At 41.0% G+C, this 7,905-nt stretch overlaps 1 long non-coding RNA gene across 3 annotated transcripts; it reads left to right on the top strand.

Moving 5' to 3' along the window:
• The first annotated feature begins 322 nt into the window (after nt 1-322).
• LOC113017662 (uncharacterized) lies at nt 323-6,210 on the top strand. Of its 3 annotated transcripts, XR_003271543.1 has the most exons (4): nt 325-740; nt 2,792-2,927; nt 4,355-4,468; nt 6,036-6,210. It is a non-coding gene; the product is annotated as an uncharacterized LOC113017662 (long non-coding RNA). The 3 variants fall into 3 exon arrangements; XR_003271541.1 differs by having other exon boundaries at nt 323-740; nt 2,792-4,468; XR_003271542.1 differs by lacking the exon at nt 6,036-6,210 and having other exon boundaries at nt 329-740; nt 2,792-4,533.
• The last annotated feature ends 1,695 nt before the right edge of the window (nt 6,211-7,905 follow it).

Here is a 7,905-nt window from a genome sequence, read left to right as displayed (position 1 = left end):
TGACTCGTCTCTGCAGAAGGTCAGGGCTCTGATAGTTGCAGTTAGCGGGTGACTTACTGGGCAGGTGGATCCTGAGTGTCTGTGGGAGTCAGGGTTCATTATGATCCTGGTTGCTACTGGAAATAAAGAAACAAAAGGAGGGTGTGTTGTTCAGGAAGTACAGACTGTAGCTCAGCAGGTAGAATTACTAACTGGAAGGTTGGAGGTTTGATCCCTGGCTGCTCCAGTCTGCACGCCACGGTATCCTTGGGCAAGATGTGGAACCCCGACTTGCTCTCCGATGCATCCATCATAGTGTCATTGTTAGAAAAAAGAAGTGCTTGTGTGAATGAAGCACGCTGTATAAAATGCTTTGACTGCTCATATTGAAAAGCAGCTCATAAGAACTGGTTCATTTTCCAGATAATTCCACTATTAAGACAACAGACATTTGGGAGGCTTTCTCTGAGAGTAACACTGAAAGTCTTGCTGCTCCTCCACAAAATGAACTTCAGATTAAAGACACAGCTCAGCTAAACACAACTCAAACTAATCTACACTATTTTTCTTTATTACGCAGCGTTTTTATAACTATTTCCAGATGTTTCTAAAGATGAAAACAGAATTAAACTCCAGCCTGATGCGTTTCTGAGGTTCCTGACTCTGACCGTCCCTCAAACGCCTCTCTGATCGTTTCCTTCCGTCGCTTTTACTTTCGCTTTCGTGAATGTTGTGGCGCAGTTGATCGTCTCCATGTTAAGGTAACGTTAGCAGTCTGTACTGTTTTCCTGGCTGACATCAGCTGTGTGCAGCTTAGTTTCAGCATAAATCTGCTTCGTTTTATGTGAGATCAGAGTCTGGGAACGAGACAGAAACAGTTGATGATCAGCAGCTGAACTCGATGTTACTGTGGATCCACTGACTGATGTCTGTAGGCAGCTTCTCCTGCCTCCATCAGTCTGTGGCTGTATGGGCTCAAATTGTGGTCATAAATATTTTGTACTTGTAAATCAGGATTTGTAGGTGTAAAAATAATTTGTGTGTGGACTTAGCCAAGGAATACGTGTGAAACTCTGCACTCAAGTTTCAAGTTACAAGTACGTCCCTATTTTTCTGCCTTTCATCTGATTGGCCAGTGTCATGTCAATCACAAATTTAACAATCCAATCAGAGAACAGGTGGGTCTATAATTCATTTGAATAACATCCTCAGGCCTAATATTGCTCATGTGACACATCGTGGACATTCTCTCAGTTCTGTACATATTATTTGTATCGCACTTCGGTTTTTTGCAAACGGGAGCTTTCTGTATAATATTGGTGACGCTGAGCACGTTTCCAAGGCTACCGTCTGTCGGGCAGTCAGGAATGTTACAGTTGCACTGAAACGTCTCCTGTACTCGTTTGTGGTGTTCCCCGGTCACAGACCCACAAGATTTATCAAAGAGGGATGCCACAAAATTGCAGGTATCAGGATGAACGAAACTTAATTCATGATGTGGTGATACTTGAACTACTTAAATTTTACATTTATTTTCAGGGTTCCCAGGCGTGACTGGCTGTATAGATGGCACTCACATTCCAATCATTGCTCCTTCAGTAAATGAAGGAGACTATGTGAACAGGAAGTCTTTCCACAGCATTAATGTACAGGTACATAGTTCCCTGTAGCATTTCAAACTAACAAATTATTTCATTATAGTAATGGATGCTAATTTGTGTTCTCTGCACTGTGAAGATCATATGTGATGCTGCCAACATTATCACAAATGTGGAAGCCAACTGCTCAGCCTCTGTGAGTGGTGGTGGTGGAGGACCCCCACCTGTTTTTCGGACCTCCGCTTTTTTTCTGTTGGCTATAACGGGTCACATTTGAGCATACAGAGTAAGCAAATATGTACTTGTAATGTGCTCAGATAATTTCAATAAGTGCTTACAGAAAGAAAATTTATGTAGCCTCTAACTGCAATTGATTTACATCGGACAAACAGACCAAGCACTATGGCTCATAATACAATTACACCTTACCTGTTTGGACTATATTTTTATATTTCATTTTTACTTGCTGCCAGGCACGTTTGGGGCCTGTTGGGTTGCACCTGCGCTCACATCACGTCACAAAATAAAATGTATAAAATAACAAATAAAATATAATAAAATAAGGTGTTAAATGGGTGGAAATCCCTCGATCAATGTTTAAATTAACACTCACGCATTGACTCTGTCGGCTATGTTTTGCCATGCATGCTCCCTTTCTTTTGCAGCTGAGGCTGTGTTACTTTTTTTCTGCAAAATTTGCATGTTATCGGCATATGCTGCCATCAGAATTTCGGCCTCAAGCGCTGTAAAATACATTGACCGCGCCTTCTTTCCCTCCGTCTCCATGGTGACTCGCTTAATCTGTGCTCCACTAATCAGGGCTTTATGTATCCTCGTGCGCGCGCTTCACTTGGGGTTAAAGCAACTCCGCGTTGATTGAACTAATTGTTATCAGCCTTTCTGAAACCGAATATTCCGAGTTGGACAGTTCGGGGTTACTCAACCCTGAGTTTCGTTTTTCACTCTGAGTTTTCTAAACCGGCTTCCTGAAACAGGGCCCGGGTTAGGTTTAGGCTGTTATTGTGCTTCAGGCTGAAATATGAGGAGGAAGGAGTGGGGCTGGTTAGTCCTCATGACCCTCACCATAACACATACGTCACAGGACAGTGTTTACCACAGAAACTCCATGAAATGATCAATGAGAACTTTAGAAACCCGTCAGTGTGATGCTTCCAGTACAACAGCACCTCTGAGTGTGTGTGTTTACCTCTCAGACTAACTCCACCCTGACATCAAGAAGATGGAGGAAGAGGATGGAGCAGGATCTGCAGCATCCAGCTGTTTGTCTGTGAGGAGTGACCGGTCCAAAGAAGAACCTCCAGACTTCAGTAATGAACCTGCAGCAACAATGTAAGAGAGCTGCTGACTCATTTATTCAGTGTAAATAATGATTTTTGATGCAATGGGAGAAGAAAAATGACAAAAACAGTTTTAAAAATAAGGATTAAAATGTTACAAACTATGTTTTTGAGTTTCCTGATGTAGCACAAAAATATATGAACATAACTGTATATAGGACAGATATTTTACGGTTCTTTTAGGCAGCACCAAAAAACAAAAAGACTATTTTTAAGCTGTCTGAGGTAGTGAGTCAACATGTCACACTGGGTCAAAGGTCAGGGAGTAAAAGTGTGTTTTAAAGAGCAACATGTCAAAGGGTATTATTGTAAACTTTAACAAAAGACTGTTATGTGACAAAGAGTAAGAACATTATTTTTATGAGTTTCAGATTGTTCATCATGTCTTTAATTTAACATTTCCATTTTTTCCTTCCTGTCTCATGAAGCTGTTACATTTATTGTGTGGAGATCAGGGAGATATGTTACTGTTACTGTCATAACCATTATCATTACCATTGCATTAATCATCATTTCATCAAAGCATTTATTGATGCTGTTGGTATTACATTAAAACTTGTTTTACAGGTGTTATCATAATCCCATATTAACCTTTATTCCAGGTGCAGTTATAACTATTTTTATACACATCTTGCAGTTTGTGCTTTTAAAGAGTTTAAGCTCAGTCTGATAATTGATGGTCAGAAGCTTCGTCTGGCGCGATGTCGCGATGCCGATCTATTGTGCAAAGTGACTTAGAGGTATGGAAGGATTGCCTACACGCTTACAAAACACACATGATACAAGTATTCATTATTATCTTTTATTCGTTTATATCCTTTTTATTGAGCTTTGAGTAGTGGCATTTGATTAAAGCATTTATTCAATATATTACACATATAGTTTCAGTTAAATTGTTACACATATGAGAGTCTGGGTGTGAGCTTTAGTAGGCGAGAGGTGAGACAGAGTGCAATTGAGGTCGAGACATCCACACACACACACCGTAGGTAGACTTATATTCTAGGTAAGAGTTCAGACATATTTTGCTTGTAACTGCATTTTGTGCCTGCATAAGTGATAGTTTGCTGCAGGACGTGCGTCTGATGTTCCAGGGATAAGTGAAAGCAAGACGAGCTACAGGAAGCACCTGGCGTGGAGACGATGTTCTTTTCAAACTGTGTCAAAAGTTGTCAACAGAACATTTGTGTTTTTAACTCATGCAAGTATCTGCTCTGATGCAAGAGGGGGCGTAATAATACCCTGATGTTATAAAAGCAACTGCTTGTGTACTTTTGGGCGGAGATTGACGCTGATTGTGTAACGGTGTTCATCTCCCTACGCATGTGTTCATTAAAATCATCGTTTGACCTAATTCTTCTGGACCTTCGTTGTTTTGTTCTCATCCTCAATAATACGCGACAATTGTTTTTCTTTTAGGATCAATAAGAGGCCAGAATCTCCTGGACCCGAACCCAGCTGTGTTTCCTTAAAGAGCAACAGGTTGAAGGATGCTGTTATAAACTTTAAAGGCTGTTCTTCTGCTGCTGAGAGGTAATGTGTGTCTAGATGTTGTTCCTGACTCTGTATTTCTGAATAAATCCTCATGTTTAATATCAGCTCAGCTCTTTTTCACACATTTCTATGTTGGTATGTGAAGCGGTGTGTGTTGGAGTGTTTCCACAAACACAGCAGTCAGAGTGGAAAGAGTGGATGTTGTAGGAGGTGTTTGTGTAGTGAAGAGGCTGAGTGTCTGTAGGACTCCAGCTGCTCCAGCAGGTGTCTCCTTTGTGCTTTGCTTCAAACACAGTGTAGGGAGGAGCTTCCACTCAGGTGTTTCAGGTGGTATAGCCTATGGTTTAGTTTGACTTCCTTCTGCAAACTCAGCTGCTCTGTTGCTGATACACGTCTCCATGAATATGATTGATCAGATGCTGCCAACACCATGTGTTTCATGTGAGCGCTCAGCTGAAACCCTGGGTTGACTTATCGAGTTAATAACAAGCTTCACGTGACTGTGAATGCTAAAGTGAATCCAGATAAAGGAAAGAGACCCTGCTAATGTTGGACTCACTTCTTAGTGTAGATCCCAGGAGGAAGTTCAACATAGCCATTCTTTGTGCTAGCTCGACCAAACCTGAGACCACAGTGCAGGATAATGATCATCATCTGTCTCTGTCAAGGACATTTAAAATCCACAAATAACAAACATAATTATATTTGATCATTAAAAATATGTTTTCAATTAAAAAAGCATGAGCACACTGGTGGATTACAGAAACATGAAAACTCGTTAACAGTAAAGTTAATTTAGGCGTAAGATTTTATCATTGATTTTAAAGTCTCTGCTGCAGAGAGGTGAGCTGTTAGTAACAAGAACTCTCTGATTTAAATGATTTTGATGTTTCCTGGTTTCTAAAATGCATCTCTGTAGCAGAGCAGTGTCTCCAAGGACACACAGGCTCAGCTGTAACTGTCAGTTTATCTGGTTTAAGACACATTTGGACTCAATTGGCTGTTTTTAACTATGTATTTTAATCAGAGGTGTAAATCTAGACCTCACACATCTGGATCCTAAACTATGATAGAAACAGCTGCTAGCAGTGGGTAGTTTGACTTTGATACGCTGCTCTAGAAAGCAAACAAAAGTTTGTGCAGCTCCTCTTCAGAAAAGTGTTCAGAGAGCAGCTGCTGTATTAGACAAAGGCTCGTCGTGTGAGCCCAGATGTGTGTAACAGCTGGATGAAGGAGAACCATCACAGTCGCGTCTCCATCCCGCCTTTATTAATGAACTTCCTGTTGCTTGCAGATGACAGGAACACAAAGTGTTTGTGCCACGTGATGCTGCAGGATTTGTTAACGTGTCCATGATGGTAACATCTCCTCGTCTAACTGCAAACACATGAGCGCTCCTAACGGCAGCTATCACAGCCACACAGGCAGACTGTGTCTCACTGTTGCATTCAGGGACATTTGTTTTCCTGTAAAAAGCTGAACTCTAATCTAAGAGGACTGTTACTGACAGGAAACAGCTGCATTATCTGCAGTCTGTGTGATCACAGCTGCTTCAATCACTTCATCAGAGAATTGATCATTGAATAAAACATGTTTGTGTCTGCAGAGGTCAGAGGTCACAGTCTGCAGGATCCAGCTGTCCGTCTGTGAGGAGTGACCGGTCCAAACATAAACCTCCAGACTTCAGTGCTGAACCTGGACCAGTGAGGTCAGAGACCTGTGATGACTCCTTTACATGTTTGTGTTTTCCTGGATAAATATGACCAAAGATTCATTAAAAAGATAAAAATCTTAGACTTTGTCCTGTAGCGCTGTGTGGCAGGCAGGATTGGACCCAAACACAACAGGATGAAGTCAAAGAGGCAGCTTTATTTCAGCTGTGAACATGCAAACAGCAGAAATAAGGAAACATAACTGTAGGTTTGCAGTGAATGAAGCCTCAGCTCGACGCTCCACTTTGTCCCTCTTTTCCTTCTCCAAACAGCCACATCAGGAGTCTCTGATGGAGTTTTAAAATATTTAATTACAAATGTCCAAAGATGGGTTCAGGATACCTGAATCCACAGTTATTAAAGCTAAAATAGTTCACAGGGTTGGACTTTGTTAGGTGACGAGAGAACATCAAAGTGTTTTTTATCTTTAAACAGTATTTTTATCACTTCAGTTGCTCTCACAGCCCTGTTTGTTATTTTAGTAAGTAAGTAAGTAAAGTTTATTTATTAAGCGCTTTTCATAGACAGGTAGTCACAAAGTGCTGCACACAGAGATTAAAATAAACAGTACGATAAATAGCAAAATGCACAATATACACAATATAGAGTTTAAATGTAAATTAAAAGTATAAAAATGTAAACAGCATTGGTCAACAGAAAGCTTGTTTAAACAGTAAAGTTTTTAACTGTTTTTTAAAGGATCCCACAGAGTCAACCAAACGTAGTTGTAGAGGTAGACTGTTCCACAGCCTTGGTGCCACAGACTGAAAGGCTCCGCCCCCTTTCGTCTTCAGACGTGTTCTGGGAGCAACCAACAAACTCTGAGTCTGTGAACAGAGACAGCGAGCAGCAGTGTATTTAGTGAGAAGCTTGGATAAATAATCTGGGGCCATTTAGTGCTCTGTACGTTAAAACAATCATTTAAAACGAATTCTAAAATCTATTGGGAGCCAATGTAAAGAACATAAAATAGGAGTGATGTGAGCTCGCTGGGTAGAGCGAGTTAGTAGTCTGGCTGCTGCGTTTTGTACAGCTTGGAGGCGAGAAAGAGATGATTTATCCAAGCTGGTAAACAGGGAATTACAATAATCTAAACATGATGACACAAATGCATGGACAATTTTTTCCAGTTCAGCTAAGGAGACCATATGTCGCAGTTTAGAAATATTCCTTAAATGAAAGAAACAGGAACGAGACAGAGACTTTACATGTGAGTCAAGGCCCAAAGAAGAGTCAAATATTATTCCAAGATTTCGAATATTTGGCTCATCAGAAGAACAGAAAGGGGCAACAACTTGACTGATTTTAGAATATAGATCAGGAGGAGCTCTGATCATGGTCTCTGTCTTGTTCTAACAAGGTAGCTGTTAGAAAGCCAATCAGAGATTTGAGTTAAAGCCTGGACTAGGGTGGGACAGCCTATTCCAGCTGATGAGGCTTAACCAGAGCTCTATGTTTCACTCAGTGCTCCCACCAAACACCTTGGAGGACACATTAGTGTGATTTAGATTTCATTGGTGCAAACACCAGTCACACAAGCTAACCCAGGAGGCAGCAGCAGGCTTTGTGTTTGGTAAGTCTGCTGGCTTAAACTAAGAGAGTTTAGTTTGTGCACAAGAGCTGTCAGCTAAGCCCGAATGCACTTGAATACGACGAACTGAGAAAAACACTTTAAATACAGCAAACAGTCAAACTGACCACATGTTTTTCTGCTGATCATCCACAGCAGTACGTTTAGCATTCATGCTAGCAGCAGGCTATGAC

This window comes from Astatotilapia calliptera, unplaced genomic scaffold (assembly GCF_900246225.1).
Source record: "Astatotilapia calliptera unplaced genomic scaffold, fAstCal1.2 U_scaffold_178, whole genome shotgun sequence".
NCBI lineage: Eukaryota > Metazoa > Chordata > Actinopteri > Cichliformes > Cichlidae > Astatotilapia > Astatotilapia calliptera.
Note: the sequence above shows the minus strand (reverse complement) of the source record. Positions and strands in the feature narration are given on the sequence as shown.